Raw genomic sequence first — 26,257 nt, 5'->3', positions numbered from 1 at the left:
TAGCCGCCTTATTTCACTGCGTGAGAGGCGATTGTATCATGCATCACGGGCAAAAGGTCAAAGGTAACAAGGTGTCCGGAGGACTTATGTTTTTACAAAAAAAAAACAACAACAAAAAAACCAAATAATTTTAGTACATGTTATTATGTGCCAGAAGAGGGCTTAGAAAATAATACAAAAAAAAAAAAGTTTGACTAAAAGGGCACTTGGGGGGAAGGAGCAAAAGGGGCAGGTGCTCAAGCCCCCCCAGCCCTCGCCCTCTGCACGTGCCTGTTCAGTTGTAGGTATGAACAACATCAAAACCAGCTTGCCTCTTTTTTCTGTTCATGAATGATCACATTATGAAACAAGCTACTAAAACTGATTTTTGCATCATCTTCTGCTGTCTTTGTTTGATCTAAAATGCTTAAAGCAGATCATTTTTGCTTAGCACTGTATGATGGTTCTGTTCATTTGATAACATGCACTGAGGGGTTTTTGTGAAGGAAAGGCCCCCGACCACATCACTGTGGTCTGTGATAGCACAAAAATACACGGCTGAGTGTGACGGGTTTGCTGAGAGAACAGTCAGAATTCCTGTAAGACTGTTCTCTCTTTTCATCTTGAACTGCTCCTCGAAAGGACCACCATAGATTTGGGCTTTGGTGCCATATTCATATCCGATGAAGATTACAGGCTGGCCATGATCCCTTTGCTGGTACCAGAGCATGAATGGACGAGTTTTATCTTCATGGCTGCATTGAATTTGAACTTGAGAATTCTCCTTTACTATCTGAGGAAGACTTTGTTGGATCCTGGAATTGCAGACCAGAACTGTGGAGAATTTAGACATGACATTATTAATAGAGCTCACATAAAGCAGACAAATGAACATCAAATTGAAGCACACAAGCCTACAGAGACAATCTGTTTAAATACAACTTACTTTGAATAAAGACAACAAGAATTAAAAATGTACTCTTAAATAAATACATTTTTATGTATACTCTGAAAAAAATCTTGCAGCAGATTCTGAAATGATTCTGCACAAGAGTGAAGACTGTCCTCATGCCGACATCATTTACTTTGACTCCACCCACTGGGGTGGATTACTGTCTTAATGTAAGAAGCTTTACAGATTAAACATGGGTGCCATTAAACTAATGAATGATGTTCAGAGGATTATTTATATACTAAGTTGGCAAGATATAATTTTCTGTGCCATAGTGACCTGGTATTTAAAATGGACAACTAAGTCCTGTTGACTGATTCTCCCATCTGAGAATGTTTGCAGCTCCTTCAGAGTTAGCTGTACTCTTACATGGATGACCAACACATTCTCACTCCCAACTCGTCACATATTGACACTTGGGCAGGTACCCTCAGCGTCACATGTTGACGCCAAGGGTTCTCTCATTGAATGCTGTACCGCTCCCTAAGCATCCGATACTGACGACCTAGGAACGAGTAAGATGACGAGTCTATTCTATTTTTTTAAAACCTTTATTTACAATTTATGTGCTAGTTTGAACAGGATATTAAGAATATTTACTACAAATACATGTCAGACGTATCGGTCAAAGCACTTTAATTCGGTATTTAAAAATAACTCAGTAAAATATAAAACCGGAGGGTTTTTGTTGTGGTTGTTGTTAGCTTGATTTAAAAGCCTTTTTTTAAATTTACTAACTATTTTTGAGTATCATATCAATGATTTACACCAAATAAATTTAAGAAAAATTAAGATGTATTTTCTTTTGTGATTGCATGCCAAACTGTTCTGTAAACGTTTTAATATTTTTGATTGAAATAATAAAAATAAGGACGGATCCCACAAAAACCCAAGAAGAAGAATAAGCTGACGTCCTCATATGCGACACTTACACTCCAGTGAGTTTCTACTCACTGGAGTGTAAGTACTCACCTGCATCTGTCAAAATGTTTTTGTACTCTAAAACCAAAAATAACTCCAAAGTGTTACGTTATAAAGTTACTGATGGTAGTTTTAGGACTTAATGGCAGTAGGATTGTGATGTGAATGGTTGAAGGCACGTTGGTAACATTTTTTTGCCGGAAAATATACGGTGGAAGCTAGCTAAATTAGCCTCTTGGAGGCTAATTGTACCTGTACATTGTACCTGTGCTTAATACGTTTAATTAGCCATGATAGAGTCACATAATAGTGTTTATAATCATGTTTGTTCTGGCCACTTTGTAAAATTGGAGGGTTGCTAAAAACATCAGTGCCCCTAGGCTGTGATGATCTTTAAAGTTTTGTTTATGAACTTTGTCTGAATATACTGATTGCAGCTATAGGTCATTTACTTGAATCAAAAATTAACTTGCATCAGTACAGGCACATTTCTTTCCTCCTGTCTATGTTATTTATTGCTGTTGCAAGCCAGATGAAGAGAAGTAAAGAGCTGAGAACCTGATCTTTGAACAGACAGAGAACATAGGTCAGGAGCAGCCTGGGATGCTTACTGAGGAGCATCCAATGATGACACCAGAGAACCAGGAAGATACTGTGATAGTGATTGATCTTGTTTCTGTTTCTCCTCCTGTTGTCCCATCCTCTCAGTCTTTTCAGAAGAAGAAAAGACCCAGAAGCACCTCTCCAGCTGCCTCTCCTCCCACTCCGTCATCTGTCTCCCCCCATAGATCAGCCACATCTGCGTTCATGTCACCTGCTGACCATGCCGTCTCCTTAAGTCAGAGTGGCCGATAAGAAAAGAAAGTGTAAGTTTTGTTTTCTTTACATTCAAGCATCCAACATGTCAACCTCTTTAGCACAATTCGTACCTGTGGAGATCCCAGTTAGAATTTGTGATTGTCCATCAGAGTGTTTGAGGATCAAACCAGGACAGGCAGTCACTGTGGTCATGCTCAATGGTATGAATAACAATTTTTTGAATGACTCAAAACCAAAATATAAAAAAACTATGTTATCAAAATTTAAATAACTGTCTATATTGGTCGTGTGAGTACTTTGACGAACATATCCCAGAAGGGCCGTCTGACTCCATTCTTGCGTGGTTATGTTCTTCAACATTTTGGTGGAACTGGTTAAACAGCATTCAGATCATACAAAGTCTTGTTAACATCAAAATTAATTGAGTGAGATGTTTTGTGCCAGAGACACACCTTAAACTTGAAAGACACCTATTCTTGATGCCTGGTATTTGGACACCTATGTCCTATTTTATGTTTTCTTTTTTTATCTCTCATTTTAAATCAGACAGGTACAATCTCGGCTGACAGGTTCCTGAAAAGAGTTTTGAGTGGGAAGCCATATGAGTTGGATAAAATGTTAAGGAAGGATCCCTTCAAGTGTCAAGCTTGTACCCTGGATGTGCTTTCAGTTTCAGTGGATGGAAGCTGCAAGTATTACCATTTAAAGAATGCAGCAAGGTATTGTAAAATGTTTACAATATAACAATTCTTTGTATATGTTAGTGATGTTCACTACTTTTGGACTATAACACCTCATGAAGTGTATTTTTTGCTTGTTTTTCAGATTGGAGGAACAGGCTATATTTCAGGACCTTTTCATAGCCAAGGATGAAAACGTAGGAAAATTTATGGACTGTATACACAAATCAACCAAAAATGTAAGACTACAGATTGTAGATGTATATCAACAGTAACCTTTTCGCCTGTAATAATAGCATACCTGACTGAACTGTATGCATTCTAGATTTTGTGGTGGGCAATGGTCTGCAGCCAGGGAGATCTCTCACAGATCCAGCAGCAAACTGGATGAGGAATCTTGGAGCTAGCGGTGTGCAGACATGGAGTGCTGCTTAGTGCTCTTAGAGATAGGGTATGAGATATTTGCATACCCCTTGTTCTTTTAACAAAGGCTGGCCAACAGACAATCCCTTTTTTTCCATGGATGTAACATGCAAGTACTGACCATATCTTGAAAACTAACAAAAAGCTGTCCTGAGCTCCAACACCTGCTTAAAATGAAGCCATTTCTCTCAGTTTTTCATAGCAAAGCCCATGAATGTAAGGTAAGGAACACTGACCAGGCATTGAATAACTTTGCTGGTACATACTGCATAAACATCTTTGACACAGTTGATGTTGTTTGTATATGTTTGTGCAGACACAGATGGACACAAAGCTTGTGCCAAGGCTCATCGCAAGATCAGAAAGGAGAAAACATCTTAGCATTGGCTTTAGAAGATGTTGGTCACTTGAACACTGATACAGACACAGAAGTTCCAGGATCTTTGGAAGAGATCCTGTCCAGTGACACAACATTGCCATGGCAGCATCACACAGTGGTAAATAAACATACACTAATATATTTTATACTCTCATCATACCTGGTAGATAATGTTACTAAATACTCCAGGTGTTGACCTAAACTTACAAATTTAAACTTTTACTGAGTTGATTTGTTCTTTTCATAAATACATTTCAGACCCTGTCAGTCTTCACACAAAAACAAGGGCAATCGATGACATCATGATAGTAAACAGACTGGAAGAGGAAAAGAGGATCCTTGTTGATGGATCATCATTGGAAATCTCTGTCATCCTATGAAGACACTCTAAAGGAGTTTCCCGCCTGTTATCGGGAGGTAAATTTAAAAGTAGGTTTTTAAGTATTGCATAAACATACCAAAAGTTAAAGCATCTAAATTTTGTATTTTTATTTTTATTGATGTTCAACTTTAAAGGTTTGTCCTGTGCCCTAACTGACGAATGTCCAAGAGGTCTCCAGAGAGCTGCAGCACCAACAGATGAAGCTGCAGGCAACAGAGTATTATCTACAGCAGGGGAGCCCAATGTGGGTCCTGGAGGCCCGGCATCCTGTGTGTTTTATTCTCTCCCTTGTTTAACACACCTGCATCAAATGATGGCTCGTTAGAAGGCCTAAGAAGAACACTGACAAGCTGAAAAGGTTGTTACTACCAGCAGGGAGAGAAATAAAACATGCAGGATGCCGGGCCACTAGGACCGACTTTGGACACCCCTGATCTACAGACTTTGTCAGGAGGAGAGAGTGTTACCTTTGACGACAACTTCAGTAGTGACTGATAATAGTCTGTAATCATTTGTGAATGTACTGCTGACAAAGATCTACACTGGTGTGACAGTGTTCTTTGTCAGTGACATATATACATATACATATATATATATATATATAAATATATATATATATATATATATAAATATATATATATATATATATATAGCCCAAATCCAGCACCCTGAGACTGTACACAAGCCGTAAGGAAGGAGGCAGAGGACTAGTGAGTGTGAGAGCCACTGTCCAGGATGAGACATCCAAGATCCATAAATACATCAAGGACAAAGCCTCAACGGATGATGTGCTCAGCGAATGTCTCAGACACTGGGGAACAGAGGACGAGGTGCTGGAGGAACCATCATGGGAGGACAAGCCCCTACATGGGATGTACCACCGACAAAAAACTGAAGTGGCTGATATCAGGAAATCCTACCAATGGCTGGAGAAAGCTGGACTCAAGGACAGCACAGAGGCCCTCATCCTGGCCGCCCAGGAACAGGCCCTAAACACCAGAGCAATAGAGGCTCAGATCTACCACACCAGACAAGACCCAAGGTGTAGGTTGTGCAAGGAGGCCTCTGAGACAGTCCAGCACATAACAGCAGGGTGCAAGATGCTGGCAGGGAAAGCGTACATGGAACGACATAACCAAGTGGCGGGCATAGTGTACAGGAACATCCAGTGTTGTGTTCAAGACCACCTAACCCGAGACCAAGACAAGACCAAGACCAGAGTGTATCGAGACCGAGACAAGACCAAGACTTTTAGGGTCCGAGACCAAGTCAAGACCAAGACCGAGGAAAGTCGAGACCGAGTCAAGACCAAGACCAGCACCGCGCTCTACATGATATGATAAAATGTGAAATATGATCAAAATTGCTTCTCAAAATAATCTGAAAGATCCATATTCCCATAAAAACAACTAGATATTAAATACTTAATACATTTTACCAATATTAAATATTCCATTTCTGTGTTACAATGTGTGATGGTCTCGTGCCATCCCTAAAAACATAACACCCTGGACATTTGCCCATATTGCTCATGTAAGAAACCACCACTGTTGCACCATTAAACATAGCAATTGAGGCAATGCCCTGATGGTAAATAACGCTCAACTATGAACACTGACCAAGGAGCAACAAGCAAGAAGTAACCAAACAGAAGGCGCTCATCGTGACTGTTTTCACTCTCTATCCCAGTACATGAAGCCAGGTAGTCTGACACCATGGCAGACATTACAGCTGCCAGTTTGAACAAAAACAATCAAAGAGCAATGTGCATGCTCTGCGTGCTCTTTCATTCTTGTGTTTTAGTTATTTGTTAATTTAAATATCAACGTACATAATTAAATTAAATAATGATGCAGTGTACACAGAGCATTACTAGAACAAAAAACGGGTTTAACACGAACTCACGGTGTTCTGTCAGATCAGAATACGTTGTCAGATAGTGGTATGCTTAGCTCAGACATGCATACGCTGTCATTACCATATGATTTTATTTAATCAGCAACATAGAATCATGACGTAGATCATCATACACTTGGTTATTAACAGTTGTATTGTCATGATCCCTGGGTTTCTGTGTGTTTATTTTGGAGTTCTTCTGTGTTCAGTCCTGTTTTCCCTGTGTAGTCCTGTTCCCTGTGAGTCTCTGTCTTCCCTGTTGATTGCTCCCCAGGTGTGTCGTATTCCCTTGATTACCCCGTCTGTATTTAAACCCACCTGTTGTCTGTGTTCCTCGTCGGGTCCTTGTCGTTGTCTGTCGTTGTTTGTCTATGTCCAAGTCCAAGTTTGTCAATTGCTGTCAAGTCGTGTGAGCTCTCCGGTGGAACTGTGAAGTCCCGGTTAGCTAGCTCCTAGTTCAGTCTTGTGTCAGTTGCTACCGGTGTTTAGCTGTGTGCTAGTTTCTCCGCCGTGCTGCCTGTTCTTGGACTGCTCTGAGCTTCATCATTAAACTCATCATTTTTCACCACCTACCTGGGTCTCAGCGATTATCCTCACCACCAACCACACCATTTTATGACAGAAGGACCCGACCAGACCGGTGAGGAACGCTTTCAGCATGGACCCAGCAACCACCACCACAGCTCCACCCGTATACCCATTCCTCAAATCCCCGGACATTTATAACATTGAATATGAGGAGGATTTCAGTCATCTCCGCAACATGTTTCATGCCGATCCGTTCATGCTGGACTTAATTCAAGAACTCTACGAGGAATTTCAGCGAAAGAAAGTTTTCACCACCCCGTTCAAGCCACCTCAACCAGTTCCAGTCTTCCTTCCAGCCGCCACCTCCGTCTGCCCGTCTCCAGCCTCTCCGTTGTCTCCTGCACCAGCCAAACCTCCAGCCGCCACCGTTAACTCATTACCTCCACCAGTTCCTGCCTCCTCACCAGCCACCGCCGTCCGCCCGTCTCCAGTCGCCACCGTCCCCGTGGTGCTGGGGTTTCAGGCAGCCAGGCTTTCGCCTGGGCGGCAAACGGCGCGGCTAGTGGCGTGGCCTGCTCTGTGGCTCCCCGAGTCTGCTGCCGGAGCGCAGCCGCCCGAGCTCCCCGAGTCTGCTGCCGGAGCGCAGCCGCCCGAGCTCCCCGAGTCTGCTGCCGGAGCGCAGCCGCCCGAGCTCCCCGAGTCTGCTGCCGGAGCGCAGCCGCCCGAGCTCCCCGAGTCTGCTGCCGGAGCGCAGCCGCCCGAGCTCCCCGAGTCTGCTGCCGGAGCGCAGCCGCCCGAGCTCCCCGAGTCTGCTGCCGGAGCGCAGCCGCCCGAGCTCCCCGAGCCTGCTGCCGGAGCGCAGCCTTCCCCCGAGCCTGAGCTCCCCGAGCCTGCTGCCGGAGCGCAGCCATCCCCCGAGCCTGAGTTCCCCGAGCCTGCTGCCGGAGCGCAGCCATCCCCCGAGCCAGAGCTCCCCGAGCCTGCTGCCGGAGCGCAGCCTTCCCCCGAGCCAGAGCTCCCCGAGCCTGCTGCCGGAGCGCAGCCATCCCCCGAGCCAGAGTTCCCCGAGCCTGCTGCCGGAGCGCAGCCATCCCCCGAGCCAGAGTTCCCCGAGCCTGCTGCCGGAGCGCAGCCATCCCCCGAGCCAGAGTTCCCCGAGCCTGCTGCCGGAGCGCAGCCATCCCCCGAGCCAGAGTTCCCCGAGCCTGCTGCCGGAGCGCAGCCATCCCCCGAGCCAGAGTTCCCCGAGCCTGCTGCCGGAGCGCAGCCATCCCCCGAGCCAGAGTTCCCCGAGCCTGCTGCCGGAGCGCAGCCATCCCCCGAGCCAGAGTTCCCCGAGCCTGCTGCCGGAGCGCAGCCATCCCCCGAGCCAGAGTTCCCCGAGCCTGCTGCCGGAGCGCAGCCATCCCCCGAGCCAGAGCTCCCCGAGCCCGCTCCGCCCGAGTTTCCTGAGTCTGCTCCGCCCGAGTTTCCTGAGTCTGCTCCGCCCGAGTTTCCTGAGTCTGCTCCGCCCGAGTTTCCTGAGTCTGCTCCGCCCGAGTTTCCTGAGTCTGCTCCGCCCGAGTTTCCAGCCGGCCTTCCTGCCGGCCCGGCGGACCCGCCTCCACGTCTCGGCTTTCTGCGCCGGAGACGCCGCCCGCCGGACCCGCCTCCACGTCTCGGCTTTCTGCGCCGGAGACGCCGCCCGCCGGACCCGCCTCCTCGTCTCGGCTTTCTGCGCCGGAGACGCCGCCCGCCGGACCCGCCTCCTGGACTCCGGTTTCTGCGCCGGAGACGCCGCCCGCCGGACCCGCCTCTACGACTCCGGTTTCTGCGCCGGCGGAAGAGACCGCCGGACCCGCCTCCTCGCTTCCTCGCCCACCCTGATGGGGAGTTTTGTTTTGTGTTTTGGACTGTTTTCTGGACTCTGGCCCTCCTGCCGTCGCCCCTCCACCCACCCTGCTGGGTTGTTTTTGGTTTTTGGACTTTTCTGTTTTTGTGGGCGTCTGGTATCCGCCCTTGAGGGGGGGGTACTGTCATGATCCCTGGGTTTCTGTGTGTTTATTTTGGAGTTCTTCTGTGTTCAGTCCTGTTTTCCCTGTGTAGTCCTGTTCCCTGTGAGTCTCTGTCTTCCCTGTTGATTGCTCCCCAGGTGTGTCGTATTCCCTTGATTACCCCGTCTGTATTTAAACCCACCTGTTGTCTGTGTTCCTCGTCGGGTCCTTGTCGTTGTCTGTCGTTGTTTGTCTATGTCCAAGTCCAAGTTTGTCAATTGCTGTCAAGTCGTGTGAGCTCTCCGGTGGAACTGTGAAGTCCCGGTTAGCTAGCTCCTAGTTCAGTCTTGTGTCAGTTGCTACCGGTGTTTAGCTGTGTGCTAGTTTCTCCGCCGTGCTGCCTGTTCTTGGACTGCTCTGAGCTTCATCATTAAACTCATCATTTTTCACCACCTACCTGGGTCTCAGCGATTATCCTCACCACCAACCACACCATTTTATGACATGTATGACATCCAGCTAAAGCCAGACCTACTTTAAACACACTTTGAAACCATGACAACACATGTATATCTATCTAGTTATCATATTATGTCATATTATAAACAATTTAATGACTTATTTTCGTCATAACTTGTTGCGAATGCTGAACTGACAACTCCACTGACGGTCAGACTTAAGGCGCATGTGCTGGCATGGTACTCACTGCATCTATGCCAGCAACATAGAATCATGATGTAGATCGTCATACACTTTATTAACAGTTGAATGGCATCCTGACTTAGAGGTTAAGTGAGTTTTATATGGGCGTGCGTTGTAGCTGACTCCAGCTGCAGCCAGACCTGCTTTAAATACACTTTGAAACCATGACAACACATGTATATCTATATAGTTATCATTGAAAACAATTTAATGACTTATTTTCATCATAACTTGCTGCATATGGTGAACTGACAACTCCTCTGACGATCGGACTTCTTAATGCGCATGCGCAGGCATGGTACTCACTGCATGTATGGTAATCTGATAGAACAACGGCTCTCAGTGAGTGACACTCCAGTCCTATCTAATAAGTAAAGAGCCGTGGAGAAGAATCGACTGTTTCTGAATGTCACATCACTATATTGCAGACTTTTGGACATAGCGTTGTCCCATATATGCCACAAGTCAGTCTACACCTCCGCACAATAATTCAGGCAGTGAGTGACTTTTTTTCATCACAAATTCTTATGTGTCTCTGTACAGCTAGCTTTGCTAACATCACGTTAGCGGAGCTTACCTTCTTTGAGCTTCTTTTCTAAGTGACGAAAAAAGTTAGACGTTGTTCCCACCGTCTGTGAAAGCGAAGCGCTGCTGAGTTAGCTGTGGCCATCGGATTTCTTACTATTTATGCAGCGCTATTATATTACTGACGATTAGACAAACATTTTCTGCCGCTGAGAGGAAACCACTGCGCATGTCCTGGAGCGCCACGCCCGAGTGGAAGGTGGGGAGGGGGAGGGGAGCGGAGGAGGGAGGGGGGAGTAACAGAAACAGTAGTCGCCTGGATTTTAATCGGTGCGTTTTGCATCCACTGAAAAGAAAGATGTTAACAAATAAACAGGACAGTATGCTGTACGTTTAGTGGTATTTTCACAGTTGCGGTCTCGACTGGTCTTGAAATAAATTGCCGAGTCCTCAGAGCCCGAGACCGAGACAAGACCGAGACCAAATGCGGTCGAGTCCGAGACGAGACCGAGACTATCAGAAAACGGTCTTAAGACCGGACTCGAGACCAAGACCGATCTCGAGTACCACAACACTGGGAACATCTGTGCAGAATATGGACTGGAAGCCCCGAGGTCAAAATGGGGGACACCCCCAAAGGTGGTGGAGAATGACCGAGCTAAGATCCTGTGGGACTTCCAGATCCAGACAGACAAGATGGTAATGGCGAACCAACCGGACATTGTGGTGGTGGATAAAGAACAGAGGAAAGCCGTTGTGGTGGATGTAGCAATACCAAGTGACCACAACATCAGGAAAAAGGAGCACGAGAAACTGGAGAAATACCAGGGCCTCAGAGAGGAACTGGAGAAGACCACAGTGGTGCCTGTGGTTATCGGGGCCCTCGGGGCAGTCACCCCCAAACTGGAGCAGTGGCTCAAACAGATCCCAGGAACAACATCAGACATCTCAGTCCAGAAATGTGCAGTTCTAGGCACAGCCAAGATACTGGAGGAGAAACCTCAAGTTCCCAGGCCTCTGGGAGAGGACCCGAGCTCAGAGGATGAAAAAATAAAAATAAAAATAAAAAATAATATATAAAAAAAAAATTCCCTTCTCACCCTCCACAGGTGGTCTCTTTCATCCTCTGAGCTCGGGTCCTCTCCCAGCTCAGAGCGGAGGGACCCTTATCCAGGTCCCTCCTGGACCTGGATAAGGGTCCAGGAGGGACCCACCAAAAAATTTGCAGGCTACTTTGCACTGACTATTATTTTATTATTAATATTACTATCACTATTGTAGATGTTTTGATTTTTATGCTTGTTTCTGTATTTATCATCAAAAATAATTTCCCAGAGAACAAAAAAGCCATGGGAATAGAAATTATTTTCACAGGTGTCTATGAAAAATTTAATGAACATTCAAGTTAAAATCTGTAGGCCTAACAGCAGCCAATCAGAGTGGAAAATATATTCTTGTTGCCATTTTCTAGTTGTTAAATATTCCACAAAATGATCAGATAAAAGATGTTCAACATGCCAGTTTAAACTTTGAACTATTTGCAAAACGACTGAGCTCTGCAACATTAAAACATGGATAGAACTGTAACTACATTAATCATAGCTCTTCTTTTCTTCAGTGTTTCTGTCGGTTTCTGGTTGTGCAGCTCTGTGCTGCCTTCAGGAGAATGGGACATCAGAGCATCATCCATAAAATTTCACCCACATGGCATTTATTGTGCAAACCAGAGCTTTCAGTGGAAAAACAAAAGTTCCAGGTCCTTTTAATGCCATAGAAATATGAGACAGAAACATGGATTATATCTTTATATAGACGTGTCTATTGATTTATAGATTAATAGTTTTACTGGACAGAAATTACAAAGAACAAATCTGGTTCTTAATCAAATCTAATTAAAAACATGAATAAGTGATAAGTTATTTACTGTTATAATCTGTAAGATATATTTATTCTCAGTATTAGATGTGGTCTCAACAAACCCATGGCACTTCAACAATATTATTTTACTTTTTATCTGGAAATAGTGTTCTTGCCATACAGTCTTCTGTATTAATTATTGATCGAAAGGTCTTGCCATACCAGTTTATTCCTCTGTATTTACTTTAGTTTCTTAGTTTATTTTTGCATTTTGTTCTTCATTCGTTTCCATTTAGTTTCCTTTGATTAGTATTATCCTCTCTTGGTTTATTGCTATGTCCACTTTAGTTTCTTTTCTGTTGCTAGATTTATTTGATCATGTCGCTCACCATCAGTAATCTTTACTCATCACCTGCTGCGCCGCCTAATCATCATGTGTTGATTTTTCACTGTTCAACGTCGGATTCTCTGTTTTTATGCCATAATTCACATCTAGTTCGTCGCTCCGTTTTATGTCCCGCTTCTCCTGTTTCAGAGTTTTGAGCAATGTGCGCGTCTTTTTTTTTTTAACCCTCTAAGGTGCAGGGCGGTCGGGAAGCGTATCGATGGGGAAAAGTCAGACTGACATAAACCTTTTAAAACAACGGAAACAATTTCGGTATTCTGATTATTGAAATGTAAAAGTGCTGTGTTGTTCTATCACGCCCAGTTTCATACCAGACCACTTACAGCTCAGGTGTTAACGCTATAAAATGAACGCTCTCTATCGTGGAGGGATTTCTTTATTTAAATGGGTTCATTTTTCAGAGGGATACAAAGTGAGGGTATCGTGATTTTAGCTACCAGTAGCAGGAGAACGGAGCTGCGCCAAGAAGCTAACAGAAGCTAACAAACACTGAATAGAAGAAGAGCTGCCATGTTTATTGTTGCAGCTAGACATGGTTTAATGTTACACAATACAATTTTATCAAGTTGCTCAAAGTCTAAACTGGCATTGTGCATTTAAAGTGTAAAGTTTACCTTCGACCAAACGCCCCCCAAAGGCATCCCAGCGCCCCCCTTTTGTAAAAATGTCCGCCAGCGCCCCCTGCCGTCCTCTGAACGCCCCCTTGGGGGCGATACCGCCCACGTTGAGAACCGCTACTCTAGATGAACCAATCCTTGTCCACCTTCCTCTTAGTGTAAGAAAAGCACAGCCTGGGATACCCAACGTTTGTCCCAAAAAAACTTAATCATATATGATTGAATTCTGTTAAGTAATCCAGCAGGTGGTTCCAAACATGCCAACTTGTGCCACAATAAAGAAGCAATTAAATTATTCATAATGAGCATTCTCCCTCTATAAGACATCTGCGGTAACAACCATCTCCACTTCTCTAACCTTCATCACTTCCATCACTCCCCCCAGTTCTTTTTTTCTGTGTCCCCATCTCCCAAATATGCACCAAGATATTTAAACCCCCTCTTTTCCATTTTAAACCACCTGGAAGTCAATGACGTGTGGCAGAGCCTCACCTGTCATCATGAAAAAATAATGTATAATTTATATTGCTATTTTCATAATGTGGTTTGTACTATAAAGTACCTAGTTTTCATTTAGCTTTGCCAATTCTGATTATTGTTTCTTCAAAATCGCTGGATTTTCTCATTTTCCCATTCAAATGCTCAGAAGCGAAGCCAGTGAGGCAGCAGCGAGCTGAGCCTCACCTGGGATTGATCAACCTCTCGCTAACTGCACTGGCTGCCATTCTATGGGAGCATGCTCCTCCTGTCTGTATGTCGCCAATGAAATGGCTAAAAAACATTTAATGTATGAACTGATTTTCCATAATTTAGCTAATGTACAGTGTTTTGTCACAGCAGAGAACAGCTTCGAGGGGAGGCAAGCCGTTTTCTTGCCTTATGTTAGGGGGCGCTCATGATCCCAGGCATTGTGACTCCACAACTGCAGACTAAGAGACAGTAACGGCGAGCTGGCCATACAGTAAAGTCAAGTGCAGCGATATATTTAGTTTCCTCCTCTTACCACAGCAATCACTTATTAATAATCACAAAATAAACATTAAGCCTAAAATCATACCACTGCAACAGACTGAATGTTCTGCTCCTTGTGTGGGAAATATTTGAATGTTTTTTATTTTATTTTTTTTTTTGTGGCGTTGTCAGTTGCTATGGCAACTAGTCTGAGCGTAGCTGCGCGGATACAGAGAACGAGAAAGAAGTGATTTTGAGTTGTACCTTAACGGTTTTTCTCTTTGCTGTGGAGCACAGCACAACATTAATAATATCTACATGTCCAAGTTTCTTTGAGTTAACAGAATTATTCTACCGTGGCAGCGCGGCTATGCATGACATAGTCTTTTTGCCCTACAGCGTTGTCCACATGCGTCAGATTTCCTTATGTAAACAATAACATGCAAGGGGTCTGCATTTGTAAATCTGATTATGATTAAGTCAGTGCCTCACCAGCTATAAACCTCACCGCATGTCACTGCTGGAAGTTGAGGAAGCCCAATAAACCAGTTTCCTATTGCCACAACCTGACTCTTAGTCCAGTTAACACGAGCAGCTGATAATTTACGAAATAAGTAAACAATTCTGCTTAAATTATTCACTTCCTCCTGATTTTTAACAGTAACAATGACATCATCAGCATAAGCTGATAAAGTAAAAGATATTACAACCTGGTAAAAACCAGTCCCTCAGTGTGTGACCTAATTTTCTTTAACAGTGGTTCAATAGAAAGAGCATATAACATTCCAGACAAAGAACAACCTTGTTGAACACCTCTTGTACACAAACAGCCATTAATTTTCAGTACACTCTCAATGTTTTCATATAGAACCATAATCTTGGCAATAAATTTAGAGTCGAGAACATTTTTTTCCCAATACCTTCCATAGGTAACCGTGCTCTACATTGTCAAAAACCTTTTCCTGGTCCAAAGAAATCAAACCAGACTTATATCCTAATGATCTGGAGACATCCAAAATATCTCCATTAAGGGAAACATTATCAAACATCGACCTGCCAAGAACACAGTAAGTTTGTGTTTGATGAACAACCTGATCCATCACTTTTTTCCATCTGTTTGCCACAGGCACGTGCAGAGAGGGGAGCTGGGGGTGCTTGAGCACCTGCCCCTTTTGCTCCTTGCCCCCAAATTTTTTTTTTTGGTATTATTATTATTTCCTAAGCCCTCTTCTGACACATAAAAACATGTACTAACATTATTTGCTTTTTTGTTTCTTTTTTGTACAACATAATAAGCCGGTCACCTTGTTACCTTTGACCTTTTGCCTGTGACGCATGACGCAGTTGCCTCTCACACAGTGAGATAAAGCGGCTAACTGAAGCTCAACGTAGCGAACATTACAGATTACAGATCAGTTTTTGGTGAATTAAAAAAAAAAAGTTTTTGCTGAATAAAGTGGAGTGGACTTGCGACTTGTCAGATGACGGAAAACGTTGAACGTTGTATCGTTTCTGCTTCAGCGGTTTAAGCAGAGAGGTAATGAAATACAACAGACACTGACAGGCCTCTGCGTCTGCCTTTCTCTGAAGAACTACTGAGCGGGAGGAGACAGCCAGGTGAGGAAAAACTGTTCTTATCTATCGATTCGGTATTTTTATCATACAGACATTAGGCTGTTGTTGTTGTGCTGTTAGCTAGCTGCTAGCTAGCGACTTTGCTAGAAAAGCTAGATAACTAAAAAGCTTCTTCCCTGTTTACGAGGCACATCGCCCGTCCAAAACTTATCATCTCCATAATGAATATATGTCCGATCTTCTAATTTCCTTTGCTGCATAATGTACATTGCATTTATTCTAGCTTTAGGTAAACATGGCTTGAAAGAGAATAGCACTTAAATAAAAGTCCAACAAGGATATTTATTTAGAATTAAAAATAACTCACCCTGAATTACCATGATAGATATAATGTATGTAATAAAAGTGTCATTAATGAAGGGGAAAAAACTCAACCCAGACTTTAAGTTTAGGGTCTAGTTCGCAGAGTATGAAGTTAAATTTTTTCCCCAATTATTCAATGAAAAAATAATAAAATAAAAAAAACCACTAACCTCAGTTAAGTAAAATAAAATTGTAATCAAAACTTTTGGAATTGTAATGATTTCTTTTTTTTTTTTTTTTAAGTTGTTTAAAAGACTTTTTTTTAACTAAATAACTCATTTTTACCAAACACAAACTTTTATTTGCACACATCAGAAATCTTTTGTTGTGATTTTAGGCCCTGCCCATGATATCATGTGAGAATCACAAGCAAAACTTTGAGTCACAAACAAAAACTTAGAATATCAAGAAAAGATTAATGACAAGCGCAAATAAGTTTGTTTTGCAAAAAAGAAAGTTAACTTCATGAGTCAAAAATGTGTGAGTTAAATAAAAAAAATAAAAATAAGCAAAACTCAGTAGGCTTTTCTCATGGTGACATGCATTAACAATTCAATTTTTGCTTTTGTTTTTTTCTTTTTTCTGCAGTTCCACGTTAAAGTTTGATGCAGCTCTGCTTTCCTGAATGGACCATCTTCATCTCCACTGCAGCAAACAGGCAGCTCTGTTTATAGATTACAGTACACTAAAAGGTTGCATTGTGCCCTTGTTTATATTTTTAATAATGTAATTCTGTAAAGACAAAATATGTCTGGTCCAGCTCTGATTTACATATCTTGCTAAATTGCGGGTTTGAATATTGCAATACGTTCCTATAACAAAATAGACCTGCAGAAAGAAATTACTAATAAAATATCTTACATATGCATAGTTGTATGCTCTATATAGAGATGTTCATTAGCTTTGATTGTATATTTCACAATTTTGTAATTTATCAATGTTTATTAAACTCTGAAAGCTGATAGGCTTTGTTAATATTCTGTCCTATATGCGGTTAGATGTGCCCTTTTTTTGTTGTTGAACACCTGCCCCTTTAGTGGTTTCTGCACGGCCCTGGTTTGCCAGCACCTTTGACAACAGTTTATTGTCCATACACAACAGAGAAACAGGTCGGCAGTTTTTAACCTCTTGGAGATCACCTTTCTTTGGTAGCAGAGTGAGAACTGCTCTCCTGCAGCTCTGAGGTAGAAATCCTTAAACAAAACTCTCCTCAAAAACCTCCAAGAGGTCAACACAGAGGTTAGACCAGAAAGCCCTGTAAAATTCACAGGGAAGTCCATCAATGCCAGGTGCTTTCCCTCCTTCCATGCTTAGCAGTGCGGCATTAATTTCTTCCAGAGTCATAGGCTCCCCCAACACCTTGGAGAAATCCACAGAAACTCTTGGAAGATCACTGCAGAAGTCATTGAAAGGGTCCTCATTCTCGTATTCAGAATTGTACAGATCTGCATAGAAATCTGCTGCTCTCCGCCTGATGTCACCGTCTACAGTCAAAAGAACATCTGCAGTAGATTTCAAACCATGCATTAACTTACACTGTCCTTGCTTTTTTTCCAACAAAAAGAAAAACTTTGTCGGAGTGTCCATTAAAGCAACTTTCTGAAATCTGCATCAAACCAGCGCTCCCTGTGTTCTTGAGCCCAACAACTCAACCAAAGCAGGGTTTTTTTCTCAAAACAACCTCGATCTCCTGTGGATTGTGCAGAAACCTGCAACTCCACTATTTCAATCTCCAGATCTCTAATAGACTTGGTTAAATCAGATGAAACATTAACAGTGTACTGTTGACATAATTCTTTAATTTCAATTTTCCCACGATCCCACCACTGCCCTAAAGATGTAAAATCCTCCATTCTAGTTTTATGCACCCTCCAGAATGAAATAAATGCCTCCTTAAAATTAGTATCCAATAACAAAGCAGTTGTAAAATGCCAATAAGCAGACTTATGTTTGATATTGGCAATAAAAGCACTACAAGAAACCAAAGCATGATCCGAAAAACTTACAGGATGAATGTTACAGCTTTGAAAAATTCCAAAATTATGTCTAAAACTATATATTCTATGTAACCTAGCTGCAGAAAAATAATCATCTGTGTTTTTAGCTCATGTATATTGTATTTTCTGAGTGTGCATTTCTCTCCACACATCAAATAAAGAAAACAAATCAATCAAATGTTTTAAGAAAGTCATTGAAGCTGGATGAGGTTTAAAATGATTCCTATCCAACTGATCATTTTCTGTACAGTTAAAATGAAAAGAAAATAATCTGTGTCACACTTACATAAAACATCTTCAAGTTTATGTAAAAAAAAAGAACCCTCTCTCATCTTGGATTTGGAGCATATATATTTACAAAAACAATATTAAAACACATTTTGCATTTTGCTTTCACTATCCTTGATCACTTCCTCAAACTGGTAAGACATCGGTAGAACATTTTTTGAAAACAGAATTGCAACTCCCTCACTGGCCTGGTTTAAATAACTCAAAATAATTTCTCCTCCCCATTCTCTCATCCAATCTATCTCATTTACACCATTGCTGTGTGTTTCTTGTACCATCAACACATTTATATGTTTTGAATTCATTAATACAAACACAATGATTCTCTTCTTCACATCCCTGGCTCCATTCAGATTTAACATAGAAACTCTGAAGTGGCTCATTACCAAAGATGGAAGAAAAAACACTAAAAGAAAATGCAGACATTTATCAAACTTCAAATTAATTATCGTAGTTGAATTCTTGCTTAGGTTTTCCGATCAATTTTTTTTAACTGGTAAACCTTTTTGTCATTATATCCTCCTTTTCTAATATTGTTCAACTGAGATCTCACATGCACAAGAAAAAGTTTGTTGTCAGGAAAAAAATCCTCTACTTTGTTGACTTTGAATAATGGATTTGCAAGATGAACTGGCCAAACTATCTTCAGTCCAAGCTTCATTTTCACCTTCCTCTTCATCCATATTACTTTCTGACTAGAACTTTTCCTGAACATTCCATTTCTGTATCTCTTTCATCATTTTCAGTTTGAAACCCAATAATACTTTCAGAAATTTTCCTTTTTTTCTGAAGAGATTTAGTAAAGTCTCCTTTCACACTGTTATCTTCCTGCTTTTCCTGTGAATCGTTCATTTGATTTTTCAGGATTTGCTCTCCATCCTCTAGCACAGTGGTCCCCAAACTTTTTGGTGCGTCCCGGGGGGACTGCACCTTTCTGGACTGAGATGTCTGATGTTGTTCCTGGGATCTGTTTTAGCCACTGCTCCAGTTTGGGGCTGACTGCCCCGAGGGCCCCGATGACCACAGGCACCACTGTGGTCTTCACCTTCCAGGCCTTCTCCAGTTCCTCTCTGAGGCCCTGGTATTTCTCCAGTTTCTCATGCTCCTTTTTCCTGATGTTGTGGTCACTTGGTATTGCTACATCCACCACAACGGCTTTCCTCTGTTCTTTATCCACCACCACAATGTCCGGTTGGTTCGCCATTACCATTTTGTCTGTCTGGATCTGGAAGTCCCACAGGATCTTAACTCGGTCATTCTCCACCACCTTTGGGGGTGTTCCCCACTTTGATCTCGGGGCTTCCAGTCCATATTCTGCGCAGATGTTCCTGTACACTATGCCCGCCACTTGGTTATGTCGTTCCATGTACGCTTTCCCTGCCAGCATCTTGCACCCTGCTGTTATGTGCTGGACTGTCTCAGGGGCCTCCTTGCACAACCTACACCTTGGGTCTTGTCTGGTGTGGTAGATCTGAGCCTCTATTGCTCTGGTGTTTAGGGCCTGTTCCTGGGCAGCCAGGATGAGGGCCTCTGTGCTGTCCTTGAGTCCAGCTTTTTCCAGCCATTGGTAGGATTTCCTGATATCAGCCACTTCAGTTATTTGTCAGTGGTAAATCCCATGTAGGGGCTTGTCTTCCCATGCTGGTTGCTCCAGCACCTCAACTTCTGTTCCCCATTGTCTGAGACATTCGCTGAGCACGTTGTCTGTTGAGGCTTTGTCCTTGATGTATTTGTGGATCTTGGATGTTTCATCCTGGACAGTGGCTCTCACACTCACTAGTCCTCTGCCTCCTTCCTTACGGCTTGTGTACAGTCTCAGGGTGCTGGATTTGGGGTGGAACCCTCCATGCATGGTGAGTAGCTTCCGAGTCTTAACATCGGTGGTCTTTATCTCCTCCATTGGCCAGCTAATTATTCCTGCAGGGTATCTGATTACTGGTAAGGCATAGCTGTTTATCGCACGGATCTTGTTCTTGCCATTGAGCTGGCTTCTCAGGACTTGCCTTATTCGTTGGAGGTATTTGGCTGTGGCTCCTTTCCTTGTGACCTCATCGAGGTTGCCATTTGCTTGTGGTATTCCCAGGTACTTGTAGCTGTGCTCTATGTCTGCTATTGTTCCTTCTGGGAGTGAGACCCCTTCTGTGGGGACGACCTTCCCTCTCTTTGTAATCATCCGACCACAGTTCTCTAGTCCGAATGACATCCCAATGTCAGTGCTGTAGATCCTGGTGGTGTGGATCAGTGAGTCGATGTCTCACTCGCTTGATGCTTGATGTCATCCATGGAGAGGAGGTGACTGATTGTGGCCCCATTCTTGAGTCGGTGATCCGTAGCCAGTCTTGTTGATGATTTGGCTGAGGGGGTTCAGGCCTATGCAGAACAGCAGTGGGGACAGAGCATCTCCTTGGTATATGCCACAGTTGATGGACACTTGTGCAAGTGGTTTGCAGTTGGTTTCAAGGGTGGTTTTCCACAGCCCCATCAAGTTTGCAGTGAAGGCTCTTAGAGTCCTATTGATGTTGTACATCTCTAAGCATTCAATGATCCAGGTATGTGGCATTGAGTCATAGGTTTTCTTGTAATCAATCCAAGCGGTGCACAGGTTGGTGTGTCGGGTTTTGCAGTTTCAGGCGACTGTGTGGTCTACAAGGAGTTGGTGTTTGGCTCCTCTGCTATTTATGCCTATGCCCTTCTGTGCCGTGCTCATGTATTTATCAATGTGTCTGCTTATCTTAGCCGCTATGATGCCTGATATGAGCTTCCAGGTTGTAGATAACAGGTTATCGGCCGATAGTTGGATGGGACTGAACCCTTTGATAGATCCTTCTGGATCAGGATTGTGCGCCCTTCAGTTAACCATCAGGGTGAGTCCCATTTTGTAGCAGCTGGTTCATTTGGGCTGCCAGACGCTCATGGAGGGCAGTGAGTTTCTTTAGCCAGTAGGCATGGATCATGTCAGGTCCTGGTGCTGTCCAGTTTTTCATACCTGAGACTCTTTCTTGGACATCTGCCACAGTGATGGTTACCGGGGCTTGTTCAGGGAGGTTGCTGTGGTCCTCTCGTAGAGAGGTTAGCCACTGTGCATTGCTGTTGTGGGACGCCTCCCTTTCCCATATGCCTTTCCAGTATTGTTCAGTCTCCAACCTTGGTGGGTCTGCTCTGTTGTTAGTACCCTGCCATTGAGAGTACACTTTAGCTCAGTGGTCCCCAAACTTTTTCCTGTGAGGGCCACATAACTTTTCCCTTCTCTGGTGGGGGGCCGGAAATTGTTGGGGGGGAGGGGGTGCGTTTCTCGATTGATTTTTACCCAGAAAGCATATGGGCAAAAATCATGAGTGAAACGGTCACTGGGACTGACTAGTATATATTCCATTGAGGGAATGTAACTTTAACATATTAATTTCTCATATGTTAACATAAAGGCTCGTTTTGAAGTATAAGTTGCTACTTACAGGCATTGCTTCGAAGAATTCAACCTGGAATGCGGCGTTCATAACAGACACGTGTTCATTTGCTCTACCGCGAGCAAACAACCGTACTGATTAAATAACAAAAGTCAAGCAGTTCCCTAAAAGTCCAACAGATGGCAGCAATGCGCCCCACAGTTTACAGGACACACTTCCTGCTAAAGAGCCCCCTGGTGGTTGAAGAAAATCCACATATAAACCGGAAAATACAATAAATGGAGGGGTGGCCAAGGCCAGTCCTCGAGAGCCACCATCCTGCAACTTTCAGATGCATCCCTGCTTCAACACACCTGAATCAAATGAATGGCTCGTTATCAGGCCTTTGTAGAGCTGATCCCGGTCTGTTGGAGTAAGGATACTTCTAAAACTTGCAGGATGGTGGCTCTCGAGGACTGGACTTGGCCACCCCGTATTGTTCAGGGGGCCGGACCAAATGTGGAGGCCCGCGGGCCGTAGCTGGTGGAGAAGAGCCAGTTAATCCTCCTGGCTTCATTCTCTCTCTCTTTAGGCGGCTGGCCAAGGCTTGGAGCCTCTGTTTGGCAGTTTCGAGTGCTTCAGGTATGGACACTGACGCCGAATTATTTTGTCCGGCTCTACTTTTTACAGTTAAAAAAAAAGGTTTAAACTCATAAAAAGACACCATAAATATGTAATATATTTCCCACATAAACACCTTCTTTAACCTTTCAAAAGCTGTTCTTTTTTGGCCATTTTTGTGGTCTTTGAAGGGTCAAAATGTCATGCAGTGCGACTGTCCAAACTCAATTACTGTTTCAAAAATAACTTTAAAATTACATTAAATCAGTTCAAATATATTTTCTTGCCTGTTTGGCATGATTTTCAAAGTCTTTTCTTCATCCTGTACAAATTTTCAAAGCATTTTTAGTTATAATTCCATTATAACATTTAAACAAACTTTGTCCGAAAATGTCATTTAACAAAATATCATGTGGTGCAACCAACAAGAAATTCCCATTTTTGGACTTAAATTTTGAAATCCAGTCATAAACTGGAGATTGAATCATCCAACAGTCTACCAAGAATCCCTGGAGACAGCAAACAAGTTTATTTTTCTTAAATTTCAGAAAAAGTGTCACTTTTAGCAGTAGGTATGTCGTTGCCATATTCGAGTGTCATGTGGTGCACCCACCAAAAAACTATTAATATTGAAATATACCTACTATTTTCTGTTTTGATTATAAATGTTATATTTGCCTTGTGTTTGAAGCTAGGTTGTTTTTTTTAAGGAGGAAAATAATTTGCCTGTTGATAATGACTGAAAATGAAAATATAATTTGGTGCAACTGTTGTAATGATACATTTATGTTTTGAAAAGGAGTTTCTGTGCTTTTATTTTTGATTTCAAGACTCAAATGCAAAAGCAATACTTTGTATTATTATTTCCAGAATAGGTTTTTGTGCAGTTTTAGTATTGTTTTGTATTGTATTGCATGCTTGTATGCCTAAATGACACTATGTATCATTTAGGTATAAATGATACATAGTGTCATTTATAGGTATAAATGATACATAGTTTCATTTATACCTAAAGCGAAAAATTTACAGTCAATCCACGTGATCAGTATTGGTGATCGGCAGTGATGGGCCCTCATCTGTGATCAGAATCGGCAGGAAAAAACTTAATCGGAGCGTTTTGAAACCATTACTTATCATACATGGTTCTGTTTAAAATTGTTAAACTTAAACTGAATTATTGTATTTTCATTAATGCACTTACATTTGGGAGTGACTGGTACTTATTTATTTTTTAACACATTTTGATGAAATGGTGAATAAAAATAGTGGTCAAATCAATTACAAATGGAATTTGACAGTTTTTTTTGGGGGGGGTGGGACTGTCATCATTGCCAGAAAAATAAAAAGAAATTTGAAAACTTTGTTTCTAAACACCTTAAATAAATGGAAACCTATAAAACAAATGTTTAGTACATCATGGAGAATACCTAATTTTTAGATAAATCACGGTCGCACCACATGACATTTTTTAAGACCACAGACAAATCATATTGATGAAAAGCCCCTGGAAAGGTTCAATTTTAATGTTATGATTTGTGTATGCACAACATTTCCAATGGTCTAGTAATTGCAATGGATATAAATATTTTTAATATTTTTAATTTAGCTTGGTGGAAATCCTTATATGTCAATGACCCAGCCTCAGCTTGATTCAGCAATTTTTCGCTTTCCTTATCTGAAGTTTGCGCCGAATTATCAAGATTAAGATTTTTCCCAGGACATGCTTGAACCAAGTGACCAACTTCCCCGCAACCAAAACACACCAAAGTGCCGAAGTGTACATAGAGTAATCGAACTTGTCCACTCGTACATTAAGAACTAAGTTAAGGTTTTCATTCGTTTTATTCAGAATAATAAGAACCTGTCTTCTGCGTGAAACAACGTGCTTTAACTGCGGTGACTTGCAACCCGACGGCATTTTCCTGATCGCGGAAATAATTTTCCCATGCCGCAACAACTCTCTCCGGGGCCGGCTCTTGTCATGGATACATGAGGGGGCTGGCGAAAATGTTAAGGGGGCGTCATTATGTATATACATATTAGGGGTTGATGGACTTGATATATTTTAAGGTGAACTATAAAATGATAAAAGTCGAGTAGAAGTCGACTCCTCGCAGTGATGTCATAGAAACTTAAGCGAACTCCACAGCAACTTACAGGCTGTATTATATTCACAGCAAATATTGGCAAAAAAGCCTTTTAAGTCTATTATGCAGGAATAAACGTACAAGAAACAGAACATCATCACAGACTTCTTCGTCAGCAGCGGATTAAAGTCTGAAAAGTTGCACTGTGAGGGTTGAGTTTATTTATTTCTAGGTTATTTTGTGTTTATTTAGATCTGTGTCCCTGTGAGTCCCTGTGCTGTCATGTCTTCCCCCTGGATTGATCCCAGCTGTGTCTAGTTCCTTGATTACTTCCTGTCTATTTAAACCCACCTGTGTTCTTTGTCTCGGGTCCTCGTCAAATGCCAGTCGTCTCTTGTCTGAAGCTTGTGCTGAATTTCTTTGTGCCACCTTGAGTTTTGGAGTTTGTGCCTAATTTTTATCATTAAATCTACTTTTATAATGTCAACCTGGGCTTCCTTGCATTATCCTCACCACCAACTCCACCACATCGTGACATGCACAAAGTCAGGTGTGGCTTTTTCCCCTTGAACACTGGCTAGGACTGATATGCTGGACAGCTGCATATAGTCAAATTATCACACTGACCAGTGACACAACTGTGCTTTTGGTTTGTGCATCACAACCCAAACTTACTATAAATTGATCCTGTTTAGTTACTGTTAAATTCAGCTCTGCCTCCTGCTGCTCCTCCACCCCGATGCGCAGCTGGACGCTCCGCTGGCTCACCAGTGGCTCTTTTTGCTGGATGAACCAACATGCAGACTGCGGTAAAGATCCTCAGATTGAAGCTTTAACTTAGTTTCAAGATGGTGTCTAATAGTATTTTTATAAGAGCGTAAAGCTGCCAGGTTAGAAGCTTCAACAGCAAAATGGCGCTGATCAGTTGGATGGAGGAAAAGCCCGACATCATACCGCATTGTTGCACATTACTACGGTAGTCTTTTTCTTTAAAATAAGCTTTTCGGCACTATGTGCCTTTATGACAACAATCCAACAGAAAAGTTGCAGAGAGAAGGGGCAGGAGAGAGAGACAAGCGAACCAGAGGACGAGAGTCAGATTCCAAACTACGGCGGTCTAAAGGGGCACCGAATAAGCATTGAATTTCTCTGCTCATAATGCCCAAACACATGCATAGCTGACCAGAAATCAGTTTTGTTCGTTTCATATGTACTCTTCATATCTGATCTGAGTGAGATTACCTTTGTTGAGAACTGTACAGTATAATTTTCTTATGTTTTAAATTTTATCTTGTCTTTTTTATTTTTATATTTTACTTTTGTGAGAATGTGTCTATTTGTCTGTGTGCTGCTAGCACATCTAAATTTCCCCACTCTGGACAATAGAAGCTATTTATATTCTAAACTCACTAAAAATCTAAGCTGTGCAGAATCAAGTCTGAAAAACGTTTCGTTTACAGCAGCTTTAATTGAGTGATCTAATTTGTGTAGCTGTTTGAATTGTAAAATTTAAGATTAGATCAGTTTCTTTTTTGCAATTCTTTTACATGTTTGGCATATTAAACTCTAAGTACAATTTTAAAATGATTTTTTTATGTAGTTTCTAGAAAGTTAATTTAATTTTATTTATTTAGCTGCAACAACCCACAATCAGAAACTCCAGCCAGTAGAAACAAGTAATATGCATTTCTGTCCATGTCACTTTTTTCCACCTTCTTATTTAAGGTGATGTTTTGGTGAAAACAGGTGAAATGTCTGATTGACATTAATATCTGTTCTTTAGGATTTTTACAGTGAGAGAAAGGTCTCTCCCCACATGCCTGCATGGAGGGTTTCTTCTGAGCTGACAGAGCCTTCTCTGTTGTCTGAAACCAGAGAGCTGAGCATTCCTCGGTCCGGGCCTCAAATGAAGTCCCTAAGCCTTGCAGAAATAATTCAGGTTCCCACAGGGAG

At 42.4% G+C, this 26,257-nt stretch overlaps 1 long non-coding RNA gene across 1 annotated transcript; it reads left to right on the top strand.

Moving 5' to 3' along the window:
* The first annotated feature begins 3,897 nt into the window (after nucleotides 1-3,897).
* On the top strand, nucleotides 3,898-4,566 carry LOC106911551 (uncharacterized). The gene is made up of 3 exons (XR_015764001.1): nucleotides 3,898-3,995; nucleotides 4,091-4,271; nucleotides 4,412-4,566. It is a non-coding gene; the product is annotated as an uncharacterized LOC106911551 (long non-coding RNA).
* The last annotated feature ends 21,691 nt before the right edge of the window (nucleotides 4,567-26,257 follow it).

The sequence above is a fragment of the Poecilia mexicana genome, unplaced genomic scaffold (assembly GCF_051168715.1).
Source record: "Poecilia mexicana isolate PSO_F unplaced genomic scaffold, ASM5116871v1 scaffold_8, whole genome shotgun sequence".
In the NCBI taxonomy this organism is placed as follows: Eukaryota; Metazoa; Chordata; class Actinopteri; order Cyprinodontiformes; family Poeciliidae; genus Poecilia; species Poecilia mexicana.
The sequence above is the reverse complement of the archived record's forward strand: the minus strand, read 5'-3'. Positions and strand labels throughout refer to the sequence as shown.